Genomic DNA, 14,187 nt, shown 5'->3' with positions numbered 1-14,187 from the left:
TGAAACCACTAGATTATGACAGTCCTGGGATAGAAGATGAGAAGTCAAGAGACGAACACTATTACATGAACCCAAAAAGGCCGCAGCAGCAGAAGAAAAGGATGAACGCAAGCCCAGACCCCCCAAGCGAAATGGTAAAGTGGTTTGGCACCAAGAATCATTAGGAAGACTACATTGTATTATGCGACTTAAGCAAGTTTTAAGAATAGAATCAAACTGTTCTAAAAAGGAGCACAATATGTGACCGTATCTTGGAAAACCTACCTTTTGGGCACAAGCAAACTTTTTGGGAAAACTCAAATGAAAATTTCAACACTTTCTTTTAAATTAATTTTTTTACACATTTGGATAAAGCAACTATTAAACCTTCTTGCTGTGAAGTTTCACACCCATAGCGTCTTTTTCCTAGTAGATATGGATGATTATATCAGACCATGTAGTAATTTTCACATGCGTGGGATAACAATTAACTTACAAATTGGGTGATTTGTTCAGCTGTTGGAATGGCTAAAACTTAGTCTTAGACAATGACACATGGCATTTAATTGCAGAAAAGTACCAATACTACTTCATTAATCTATCAGAAATGTATTTTAAAATATTTTAGATGGTAACAATGGAATTATTGGTAAACAAAGTGATTTGTCACCGTTTGTCACCCTTAATCACTCACAGAATTCAATACATTACCATAAAAGTTAGTTTGTAATGTACAGGACAGAAAATTGGCCATATCTCAGTAATGCTTCAAGATATTAAGCTGAAATTTTAACACAAGATAGATGAGCACCTAGTACCTAATTTAAACTATAAAACAGAAAATTGACCAATGTGCCAAAAAGGTAGGTTTTCCAAGATCAGGTCACATATACAGAATGGCACTGTGTGCAAAAGATGAATGATCTTGCAGCTTCCAAGACAGCTGCGTAGTAAATGAAACTCGACTTGAGGGTCTTCTAAAATTGCAATGCTGTCTTGAGCAGCTATAACCTTGGCTAAATGAGACGACAAGAACTGATCGAAAAAGTTGTCAGTTCCCCAAATAGGAGATCCTAAAAGCTCCAAACCTTCACCAGCTCGGTTGATACTGGTGGGAAGTTCAGGGAAAGAGTCTCCAGAAGGCCAGAATAGTTCGCACTTGGACAGATTTAAATGAAGACCAAATCGGGGACCATGAATTGAGAAAGAATCTAAAAGCTTCAGTAAGGAAGATTTTCAACCAATAAATGTCCCATCATCTAAATACCACAGATGTACTTTGACTAAATCATGAAGCTTGACAAAATCAATAAACTGCAATAAAACTAAAGAAAAAAGCAAAGCGCCCAAAGATCACCTTGTTGTACACCAGATGAGACCATGATATGTCTAGAACCAAAACGAAGCTCAGCAGGTTGTGAGTAGCACCACTTAACCCAAGCAGAAATCTCTGGAAAATCTTCAACAACTCGTTCGAAAAAAGCAGTACGACTACATTCGTTGAAAGCATTCTTCATGTCTATTTTTAACAGAGCTAAGGAAGAGTCAGAAGCATGTTGGTAAATGTAATAACGAGTAACGTGGATAGCAGTCTCCAACCCCCCAGGAATTCCAACCCCCACTTGACCGTAGGGGATAAAAACACCAGGGAGAGAAGGAAGAACAGCAAGACAACATAATCGACTTGCTAGGCGCCTAATTACTTCACCCACAACAATTAGGCGGACCCCTCCACCTTTCTTTAGCAAAGCAGTCAAAGGAGCCCCACACAACCAAGGAGAAAGACAAGAAGGAGCTTTTCCAGAAAGTAAATGGTTCATCAGACAGGTTAGAGAAAGAAGACAATCATGAGCGGCAGGAGCAGTGGACCCAGTAATCACATCCAACAAATGTTGAGCACGGAGTTTGGAAGCTCCAGGGCTGGTGCCCTTTGGAAATGCTCGTAAGCAAGACAAAACCATTGAGGCATCAACTGTTTTTTTTTTTAATTAATTAATAAATTTTTTTCCCCCGGGGTAACTGTTAATGCAGGCTTAGAACGCAACACACTGGTCTTGCAGAAATATTTACTTAAAACGCAAAAATTACCATACCCTTTACGGGAAAATTTTAAGTAACCAGCGCCATCATACTTACGGAGTAACTTTAAGTAATGTGTTCCGTCTTCAACTCTAAGTAATCATCTCCGTCATCTTTACGGGAGAATTTTAAGTCATTGCGTCACGTGATCTTAGTTATCCGTAGTTGTGACGTGTCTGCCTCCCACTGTCACGAAATCTTTCCCATGAATTCACTACTACAGTACCGTATTTATTAGCTTATTACTGGGCTGCTCCAAATCAATTGTGGTACCATCGCGCACACCCTCTATGATCACTCGCTGCCTTAGCCAGTATCACGTGATTTTAGCGGCCCTTAACCACTTGATTTTGATCATGTGACTTTGGCGGTTCAACCACATGGATTATGAAGTGTGCTGTAATGAGGCTGCAGATTTTCTATGCTATGACTGCAGTCCTGAAGGAAGGCCTCTTTGCAGCAGTTGCTCAGAATTATTACAACGTAACCCCAAAAGAACTGGACATTCACTGGTGAGTCTTATACCTCATGAATCTTCATACAAAATTAAATAATACTGTGTTGTGTGCATAGGTGCCTGTAGAAGAGAGTCCCAGCACCTGAATGCCCAGCACCAACACTTAGTTCTCAGAGCTCCCATCACAGTAATGATTCTTTGGATGCACTGTTAAAACGGAGGTGTTCAGTTACACCCTGACAAAGGTGTTTATGGAACACCTACACCTTTAAAAGTGTACATATACACCCAGGGGTGTTATATTACGCCTATAATGTTATTGGATTGTAATAGGTGTAGTGAAGCACCTTTGGGGTGTATTAAAGGTGTTATTGTACACTCTATACTGATACATTTGAAATGAATTTCTTTTAATGTAGGAATGAGTCTACACACCATACAGTGATGCTATAGGATTATAAGCTCATGCAGTGTTGCTGATTTAGTTAAGTGCAACAGTGAAGCCCAAACAATGTTACACTGAGCTCAGCATGCAGACGAACAGATCAGCAATACTATATCCACACTCAATCCATCAACGTACTGTAGCTTGCTAGATTGTACATGTCAATAACTGCTTTTACAAGTACTAATAGTGTTTGTACATTCTGTATATTTGATTTTAGTATGCATTAATAATAATTCAATTCCGTACAATTATAGACATCTAAAATATAAATTGTGCACTGTGCAAAAGGCAGAGGAATGTACGTGCAGTTGATAAAGTAAATAATTCTGTGTGCCGTACTACTTTGTCAGCCATAGGATTGCAATCCATTATATAAGCATGGTAATGTCAGTGTTGATACAAGGCTACACATTAAATGCTACTTCATAATCCAACATCTTTTCAATCACTCCAGTCGTCAGCTGGTCATGTAATAATATCATTAAGAGACTCCATATCATGTTCAAAATGGAAGGAAATTTTCCTTTGTGATGCCGGCGGGTAGCCTTGTGGTCATCATCATACACTGTGACGTGATTCAAAACGCCAGTTTGTGAGTCCGATTTATACATCAAGCTTAGCTATCAAGATTTTTCATACACTTGATCCGACCTTTAAAATTGCAAGAACTAATAGATGTCAACACATGTTCACTAATGAAAGCTGATTGTGACAAGGCCAATGAACAATTCAAGCGGATACTGAGCTACACTCCCTGCAGTCCTAGGCCCGTGTGTTGGCATTTATATACATATCAGGAAGTTTGCGGAAATTTGCTACGTTTTTGCTCCAGCCTCACCGATTTGTTCACTATAAAGTGGATAAATTCTATTGTACAGACACTTTATACTCACGTATCTTTTCACTCCAAATACGTATTTCAGATTCGCAAGTAGCATGAGAAAGAGCAACTCATGGTGAACAGAATGATACTAAATGAAGCTCGGTACACAAAAAACACGCTCGTCATTTTGACAATACAGGAACACAATTGGTTTCAATACATTTCCTATGGGGCATTTTCACTATTCTTATAGATTCGATCATATCTCGTGACATGTTTGGATTTTTCAGGATTCGCTGCTAGATTCTGGTAGCCTATTCTTGAGCGTTTCTAACAAGCCATAGTGAGCACTTCCAGCGTAAAGTATATCTCGTCAAAACGATGCTAAAGTCGGAGGTAAAATATGCGGGCAATTCGGAGCGAGATTAAAGCTGTGTTGTGGCACGGAGTTCGTCGAGTTAGGTTTGACAAGCAACGCACGGCCAATCTTTAACTATAAATAACTTCCCACACTTAATCCAGTGCTTTAAAACTATTTTATTAATGAAACACTGTATGTGTGCAAAAGTTCTAGTACACCAATACATCTGTCATGAACTGGCACTATGGAAGAATAGCCAATCTTTGACGCTCAGTGCAGTAGAGATGTCCCAAAACCTATAAAATGAAAAACCAGCAACAGTAAAGCCTTTAATAAATGAAATATAGCAAGTTGAATCAATTACAGCGGCTTAATTGCTTTGATCTTGATTGGACAAATCACCTAATTAGTCATGTCAGCTGGCCTGAAAGTTCCGTTTTTGAGCAAAACTTCTTCATATGCACGCATACCTTCCAGAACGTCAAAATATACCAAGAAATAAGTGATGACTTGACGATCCAATTGTATTCCATCGAATGCCCAGCTTTTGAACAGCAGTGCGCACTATATAGCGTGTACCAGGTGCGAGACCAGGTGCACAATATCAGTAATATGGCCACCGAAAGAAGCAGTTGAGACGATAACGTGCGAGCAGCTTTCGATAGTAAAGAAATGTACACCAAAATTTAACAGCATCGACGGCGGGAATGTGGAAGACGATTTGTACCCGGCTGCAGCGGCTGTCAGTGCTTGGGCGCCCAGAGTGGGAAAAGGTGAGTAACGGCCTGGCAACTTTGACATGAATAATACATGATCTATAGCTGTGAAGAAAGAACTGGCGACGATTAGAAGTGTTCACTTCTGAACAGCGTAATGAGACTGGTATCTTCAGTAGAACTTTATACATTCTCGTGACAATATTAGAGGCCATTTCCACTGGTTTGACAACTGGCAGGGCAGACAGGAGATAGCTCAGATGCCAAGAACATGCATCATTGCACATCCAAAGTCAGAGGCTTACAATGTGGTGTGCCAGAAGCTGGTTCAAAAGCGGCACCCAGCTAGGTCCTGGATGACAATGGACAGTGGACTTGTGTCAGTATGTTGTTAAGTGTAAAACCTTGATATACTGGTTTATTTTAGAAATTAAGAATTCAGAGGAGGGTGTAGCAAACAAATTGATCAAAGTATCAGTAATGAACCAACTAAAAAACTTGAGAATGGAGTCCAACAACAATGGATTGGAAATTTCTGATGGCTGAGTATGATGACACTATTCAGTCCATGAAGGGTGACTATTAAAAGAGGGTGGCAAAGGAACTGTACAATTCGAAGATAAGTGGATTTAACCCTACTGAACGCCTTGCTTTAATAGTCACTGAATGTCCACTTTGTCAGAGGTCGTTGATCAAAATTCCCCTCTTTGCACTCAAGTACTTGGGTAAGTGTACCATAATAGTTTGTTATAGTTTGAAAATTATGTTTTCTTTTGGTATATAGATACAAAACAAGGTTAAAGCAACTGTTCCAATTGACGACAGTATAAAGGACTTCATTTTTATCAACTGGCCTATGTGGAGAACAAAATTGATGTCAACATTTTAGTGTAAGACCAGGCCATAATTTAAGAAGCTATTGGGACTTCTTGGTGAATGTAGCTAATGATTTTTGTCCACCCAGATGGTAAGTAACAATTAAGAATACTGAATGTATGTAATAAGGTCTTATTTTTCTCAGATGTTACTGATTGTGTACTTGGAAGCTGATTTGTCATCTGTTACATCCAAGATGGTTTGCAAGGATAGTGTTTTACTTAAGAATTTTGAGGTATGTTTACCTGTAGTGTACATTCACAAAGTTATGTTTGGTTGACATATAAAACCTCTAATAGTTTCACTACATGAAGCATTAATTACGTATTAGCATATAAATTCACAACTCTAGATAGGCTGTAGTGCTTCTTGGCATCCAAAATCAATAATAGTCCAGTACTACTTACTGTACGGTGGGAGAAAATTTTGGCTAATTTGGCAAAATGATTTTGATTCGCCAAAAATGCAATATGACACAACTATTCGCCAATATATTATCCACCAAATTCCTTCTCGAGTAAAATCACCAAAATTTTGTATTGTGCGGTATACAGCCAAGACTATAGTTCCTTGAAATATGTACCTATTGTCATGCTTGTTATATGTTATATATTTTTATTATTTTATTTGCAGTGACGTGATGTCGATGTAGACTCTGTGCAGTTTCAAATTGTCAGTCAGAACCATTTCTGGTTATTACTGGACACGATCCTGAAGATGAGGGTAGCTGAGTCTTCCATCACTAGTTCCATTCCAGTACTAAGTGTTTAATCTCAAAGATGAGTAGCTGTTGCAACTGGAGACTGTTATTCCAATCTGGAGAAAATGTATATAGAACAATAAACCCTTATGAAATGAAGTTTATACATTATGTATAGCAGTTTTCAATGCTTGTACTTTTAATATCACCATAATAAAATTGTAAGACTACTGAACACTGCTAAAGACGTTATTGAAACACCTAGGGGTGTTATGTATACCACCTTAAAGTTTATTGGAACACCGTTGGTGAGTGTTACTGAAACTCCTTTAAGGGTGTACTGGGACACCCTAAGGGGGAGCCTGACAACAATTGTAGATATAACACCCCAAGAGGTGTTTAATAAAGAACCTTTTTTTAACTGTGTGGTGCCGAGGCCAGTAAAGTTTTAATTTTAGTTGAATATTTTTCGCTTCTCTCCTTTTATCCGTATCAGAAGTCCATCATTGATGCTGTACTGGATATGAAGAACACAATCATTATCCAATCTACTGGAAATATGAAAAGTCTTTATATAGCAATATGTTAATCTGTGTCAACCTTAACCATAACTTTAGTATTGCCTGTTTAGCAAAATGATGACTTTCAGTGTCCTTACGAAGGTAATTTTTCTGAGCTCAAGGCGAGCATGAGTTGAAATGAATAACTGAGCAGACCCTAACCAAAATTTATACTAGTGTGTTTGATAATACTGAAGTCTGTTGATAAATATTAGTGGTAACATATGAAGAATTAAATAAATAGATTGGTTAAGTTGGCTGGAAGAATAGCCTCTATGCTTATTAATGCACTATCAACAGGGTCAGTAAAATATTTGCAAGTGTTAATATACCCTAGCAAAATATTGTAGGTATGTACAGTAGCAACTATGGGCAGCACTAGTTAGGTACCATAAATGATGGTGACTTAATTTTGGCGAATCAGCATGCAAAGCAGGAAATGTTTGGCAAACATACTGTATATGGCCAGTACTGAACAGTATAAAAATAACTAATAGGCAAATAAAGTTTGGCAAATTTCCTTTGTTTGTCAAATTTGCTTAAGCCACGCTAATCGTTCGTTGTTTATGGTAGTAACAAACCTAACAGTATCTTCAGAACAGCCAATAAATGTTTCGGATAGATTGATACAGAATTTTTAAAAACAGAATTTTGGAATGACAGACTGCCTTCAGTCAGAGCGGCTAAGGATACAAGCTCGCTGTTAGATGCTGACCGTTGCCTTTTGGCATACTGTAGTATGTACAATGCACACACATCATGCCATTCACATGCTTTCATTTGTCCTCCTTTTTGTCCATTTTCTAACAGTGCAAGGTGTTGATTCTGTAGCTCTGGCCACACAGTGGCATTTATGGTTTCCCAGTGAATTGTCCATTTCTCCATAATGACTGGATTGAATACAGAATGGCTTTTCTTCTAAGTGTTGTTTAAATGCTGTGTAATGGGGACATAGCTGTAATGATAATGATACGGCTAACAAACTTTTACAAATTAATAGGAGGGACACACATTCGGACAATAATGTCTGTGTTAGCTATGCCAATTGAGCTATGCACAGGATTACCAGCACACTGATTCTTATCTAAGCACACCATACAAGTACAAGAAATACGATTACATTTGTTTACTTATTTGCAACACAATTATCACTGTAATTAGAGTCTTGTATGTAACATGTGCTGATAAACAAGTTATTAAATTCTGTTATAACAAAAACAGGTAGAAAGAAAAATATTAATAAGATTTGGATTCATGGAGAAAGGTCAGGAAACAAGGGAGATTGTCAGCACCTGTGGACCCCTACTGACTGTTCTGTGTGTGCAACATTACAATACTGTTAATATATATTAGTTAATGGCTTAATGATTAATGTTATATGCTATTGGTAGATCAGAGGATGCTAAAAAGAAACGATTATAAAGCAAAAGAAGCCAAGAGATACTGCAGCTATCTATGGTCCTCCAGACAAGCAGCAACACTTTTTGAATGATGAAGATGACTTAAAGCAGGCAAGAAAAAGAAGGGTGCCAGTCCTAACAATAACCCAAGATAGGAGGAAAAGTAAAGGCAAAATATGACTGAGAGTGGTTTACAGGAGAACTAGTTTCCTACAATAAAGACATTGATCAGTGGACAATTTACTTTAAAGATAATGATTATACCAATTATGTGATTTTTTCCAGACAGACGTTAAAATGGAATATGACAAGCTTTAAGCAGGAAATTTTTATTATGTAATTGTGATATTGACATAAAATTACAATTTCATGCCTACATGTACTGAGACATATCGACAATATAAACCCCCATGTAGCAAAACTTGAGCTTCATGACTAGGAGGGATATACACAGTTGCATGTATATGTGATCTATATTCTGACTTTGAGCCAGGCTTTAGTAATACAAGTGTATTGGCTGGCATCCAAAGAATGTTTCAAATCTTGCATTGGTATTGCTCTTGGGCACCCTTAAATTTTAACAATACAACCTCCACCTTCCCTTAATGGACCATATCCACAATTAGAGGTGTACCGATAATCAGATTGGCCACCAATATGGGAATTTTAGCCCATATCGGTAATTGGTAAACGTGCTACAAGAATCGATATTGCTAGCAATATTCACACAGTGGGATTACATTGGCTTCTTACTTAATCAGTGGCACTTTTAGTGTCATTGCTCCTTGTTTATTGAGGCTGTGCTGAACAAAGCTAGAAGCCATACAAACAAAGGCGATTGTTTCCTTGCTGAAGTGCTTATCCATTGTTTAAAATGAAATAGTAAAAGCCAGTACTTTAGAGATGATGAAAAAGCCACAGGAGAACTAAGGAAGGCAGAATCTGTCTTCTCTACCAGCCATTAAAATGTGAAGTAATGCAAAGTAATCCGTTTAAGCCTTGATGGGAGCATGCATAAAATAATTATTTGTGGTGCTTCTGGGTTACACAATGGAAGCGACACCACAAACATAGACCATAGATTGCATTTAGCATAAAAGAGCTACAGTAGATCATAGATAGGTGTAGTATTATCTATGGCTGGCTAAATACATTTGTTGAAAACTGTGCCTTGCAAATATCAGATCGACCATCTGTTATTGGTTTAATTTCTTTAAGTGACATCAGTATCGGATATCGGAAAATGGCAAAAACCCATATCGGTAAACCTCTATCCACAATGACATCATAATTGACAAAATAGCCATGTTAGTGGGGTCTTCACTACGTTTTCAACTGTAGTAGCCAAAGGAATTTCACTTGTGGCTTTTATGACATGGAACCATTAGATAAGGTAGCATGTATGATCAAGTGATGTGACTAAGCAAAACCAGACCAAAGTTGTGATGTGGATACAAACTATCAGAATTTGCATTGTCTTGTAAGTAGATGTATATGCCTCACCTTCTCACTTGCTGCAGTGCATGCATAATCACCACATCTCCCAATACCCCTGTGTACAATTGCAAGTTCCCCACTATTGCCACCATTTTTATGTTGTAATATTATTTTGTATAAGGTTCATACCCTCAGCCCATACTTGTGATATTCGGACATTACATTGATAGGTGCATTTAAGGGTATACAGGACTAAACAAGCTGAGAGATACCTTGCTATAACTAATTGGTTTCTCGTGGTTTGAATTGGCCATTATGATTATCAAATGTACAACTACATTAATTTTATTCCCATAATGCCTATCCCCCTAACACAGTATGGGCAGGATGAGGAATGAGTGGGGATTCACAAATCGAAGTGGAAAATGCCCCACCGTTTCCCTTCCCAACTTTGAAGTAATTCTAAAGAACCAACACGAAGCCAAGAAAACTAATGCCAAAGGCCATTATAAATAGTGAAACTCCATATAGCTAATTCCCTCTGTACTGTGGGTACCAGGGGCGGATTTAGGGAGTGGGTGGGCTAAGGTGGCTGTAGCCCCCCTTCCTTAGTACTTAGCTAATAAAACCCTATATCTTCTGTGTGTATCATTATTTCAGGAACTATATACATCACTACCAACACAAATAATGTCTATGTAACTATACCTATTGTTCAACTCTGTTCCAGTAGAATATAGCTTCCTTTTCCTATAAGTTCTTCAAAAACAAGTTTCGATTGTAGGTTGCATCTCCAGTTACAAAAGTTGTAATTGTGGGTTTTGTTTTATTCAAATGATTAGCAGTGTGGCTATAAGAGGTGATTAGTGTGGTTTTTATATTTAAAATAAATTATATGATTCAAAAAGTGTTAGTTGGTTTAATTGGTTAGATTTATCAGCTTCAGTATAATATGTAGCTACCAATTCAGCCATTTAGCAAGCTGTAGTCTTTGGAAATTTGCAGTCTCATAAGGCAGCTATAGCATATTCACCCACTTTGCTTTAAATATAAAATATGTATCAGTTACCTTCTGATATGACCCCATGCTGTGAGTTATGGTGCTGGCATTTGTAACTAGCCTATAGTTCAGTCTTCATAATCTGGCAGATCTAATAAATTGACTATCACAACAATAAATTCAGAAAGTCCATAAATGCAAATATAGTTGCACTTTGCTAAGGATTGCCAGTGGACTAGCTAATAGCTACTAGTACCCTTCATTGCATTCCATTTTCAGTACACTTCATTGGTTTTATGGCTAACAAATAGGCTAAGGAGCATGCATCATAGTTGTGACGTTCATGCAACACCACTACTACTTAGCTATACATGTTTCTGCTTCACAGATTTAGGCATGCTAAGAGGAGCTGATGCATTATGGCATATAGCTAGCTATATCTAAAAGCTTGGTAGCTACAAGTAAAAAGGAATGCATGATAGCTATACTCAATGCATATTGCAATCAGTCTTGATTTAACGGAAAGGTAAAATTTGAATGATAAAATAATAAACTTCCATTATTTTCCACTGAAAAACTGCTAAAATACTCTCAGATTCACCTTTAGAGGGCCTAATTTTCAAACATTTCCTGGGGGGAATGCCCCCAGACCCCCTAGGTTGGTTTGCACACTCATTATTCCAAACAGGGGCAGATCCAGACTTATGGAAAGTGGGGGTCAAAATTTAACTGAGGCACTACATTGTTTCTGGTTTGATAATGTGAGACCAAACAAAAAAGGTCACAACTAGCTGACAATAGCTGCCCACCTCACCAACCACGCATTTATAGCTGGTAAAGTTCATAAAAATCCTTAAATAGCTCACTACACACTGTTCTAATACTGTGACTGCTTTATTAGAGTGACTGCTCTATTAGAGTATCTCGATCTTGGTATACTAATAATTTTTGGAGGGGGGTTAAAAGCCCCCTTTGACCCCCCTGTATCCGCCCTTTATTCCAAATAGCTAATTTTACCATGGATACTACATGAATCTTACAACTAGGGCCTTGTGAGAAGGTTTGGTATCTTCTGATGTCTGGCTAATTACCTATGTCCCTGTCCAGCTTAGCCCCCCTTTCAAAAAATCACCCCTGGGTACTAGGTGATACAAATTACAGGTGTATAACTAATAGCTTACCACAACTGGATGTCAGGAATTAGTGTGATACCAATTTTCAGCTATATTCCGGATGCCGCAAAGGCACCATGCTACAGCTGACTATTCGCCATTTTGTCTTACACGTCTACACTTAGGTTAATGGATCACGTGATCTTTTGAAAAGTACTTAAAAGTTCCCCGTATAAGGTATGGGGTTGCTTACTTAAAATTTCTCCGTGACATAAGTTATTATTATTATTATTATTGGGGGTACAGGTAAGGAGGCAAAGCCTGTAAAAACCTGATCTATACAATCAAACTACTACAAAAATAACTATACAATATCATACTGGTAATCATAATAAAATCTATCTAGGTGTGTCTTAAACAAATTGGTTGAATGAACATTAACTGAGTCATATGGGAGTCCATTCCAATCATTTATAATTCTTACTGAATAAAAGTGACGGCGTGGCAAGCAGGTAGCGTGTGGTGGCGTAGCTTACTTAAAGTAGGGTCCGCAACGCGAAAAATCGATATCCTCCAATCAACTACCTAACTATTGTCATGTGTTAGGCTAAGTGTAACTTAAATAACACCAGCGTGGCAGCCAAGTTTGTCACTTTCTTCTGGTAGAAAACGGTACAAATGTCTTAAAATCACGTGATTTTTCGTTGCAGCGATTCGTAGGGTTCTTCGTATGCCACGATATTCACTCTCAACATTGTTCAAGTAGTCTATCATCATCTCAAACTATTGGTGGTTTGATTTTATTGGTCAGTTTCTGGTGGCAGCACGATCTGTGCAGCTTTTTGGCGACAGACAAAATGTTTCTTCCTCTGGAACACAGGACAAGCAGAGCAGCAACTGCGCCGTGGGTCAGCAATGACCAGTATTAGGTAAAGTACCTGCATGCGGAGTATGGTTATAATTGAAGCTTGTTAGCCATCTGGCTGAGCCATCTATATGTTGAAATTCGGCCAAAACGACGCGATGTTTGCAAACAAATACCAGAATGGTTGATACATCAGTGAGATAGTCTCCAACAGCAAGGATACGAAGCTTATAAACGCCTAACAATATGGCTATCTCGCCCAGTAAACGCATAGAGCAATCCAATGCATGAAATAGGCACTCACGTGATCGAAATTCAAATCGCGGAGATACTCATTATTATTATTATCATTATTAATGGACAAAAATTGCTTGGCAGTACAAGACTGTCAAGCTAGGCCGCAGGCCTTTGAGAGTGCCCATATCTTGTTGTTCTCCATAAATCATCAAGATTCTTCTTAAACAATGCCACGGTTGGTGCAGAAATAACATCTGCTGGAAGAGAATTCCACAAATTAACTACTCTGTTGGTGAAAAAACTATGCCTCACTAGCAACCGAGATCGAAATTTAAAGAGTTTACGGTGGTGACCTCTGGTGGTATCCGTATTACTCAAAGTGAAAAATGAGGTAGGGTTGATGTCATAGTAACCATTCAATATCTTGTAGGTCTCAATTAGATCTCCCTTTTGATGTCTACAATACAGTGAATATAAACCAAGTCTCTCTAGACGAGTTTCGTATGGTAAATCAAATAAACTAAGTAATAACTTGGTGGCACGTCTCTGTACTTTCTCTAGGAGATCAATATCTTTCGCCAAGTAAGGGCTCCAGACCTGGATGCAATACTCCAAGTGAGGTCTGACATACATTTTGTACAAAAAAGTCAACAAGTCAACAGAAAAAAGTTTGAAGGACCTTCTTAGCAAACCAAGAACTTGCAGTGCTTTTGCTGCAGCCTTACGACACTGTAGAGATGGTTTCAAGTCTTCAGTGCACCAAATACCAAGATCTTTTTCTTCTTGCACTTCTGTGATTTCAAAGGGTAAGTTGGTGGAACTGTCCAGCATAGAGTAGATGAACGGAGCAGAGTTACCAATCCGCATCCGCTTACATTTAGCTAAATATCATGAAATTGCTTTCATCTCTGAATAGGAACCATGCAGTGTGCTCCTTTTGTAAATATTTCTGCTAATTGTTCGCTCAGGCGTGGTCTGGGCCAGTGCAGGTGTGTGTTATGCTGTGATGGCATCATAGGGAGTGTCTTAGGCTGGTGGGCTAATCGAGATGCTGAACGTAATGCACATAAACTGATTGTCTCTTGATTCCAAGTGATTGGAATACATTATGGTTGTATTTTTCGCGATTTGAATATC

At 38.3% G+C, this 14,187-nt stretch overlaps 1 long non-coding RNA gene across 2 annotated transcripts; it reads left to right on the top strand.

Moving 5' to 3' along the window:
- The first annotated feature begins 4,657 nt into the window (after nt 1-4,657).
- On the top strand, nt 4,658-6,674 carry LOC136247612 (uncharacterized). Of its 2 annotated transcripts, none has more exons than XR_010697670.1 (6): nt 4,658-4,920; nt 4,969-5,242; nt 5,291-5,588; nt 5,648-5,830; nt 5,885-5,974; nt 6,373-6,674. It is a non-coding gene; the product is annotated as an uncharacterized lncRNA (long non-coding RNA). The 2 variants fall into 2 exon arrangements; XR_010697669.1 differs by having other exon boundaries at nt 4,969-5,246.
- Nucleotides 6,675-14,187: the final 7,513 nt, after the last annotated feature.

This window comes from Dysidea avara, chromosome 2, assembly GCF_963678975.1.
Source record: "Dysidea avara chromosome 2, odDysAvar1.4, whole genome shotgun sequence".
NCBI lineage: Eukaryota > Metazoa > Porifera > Demospongiae > Dictyoceratida > Dysideidae > Dysidea > Dysidea avara.
The sequence above is the reverse complement of the archived record's forward strand: the minus strand, read 5'-3'. Positions and strand labels throughout refer to the sequence as shown.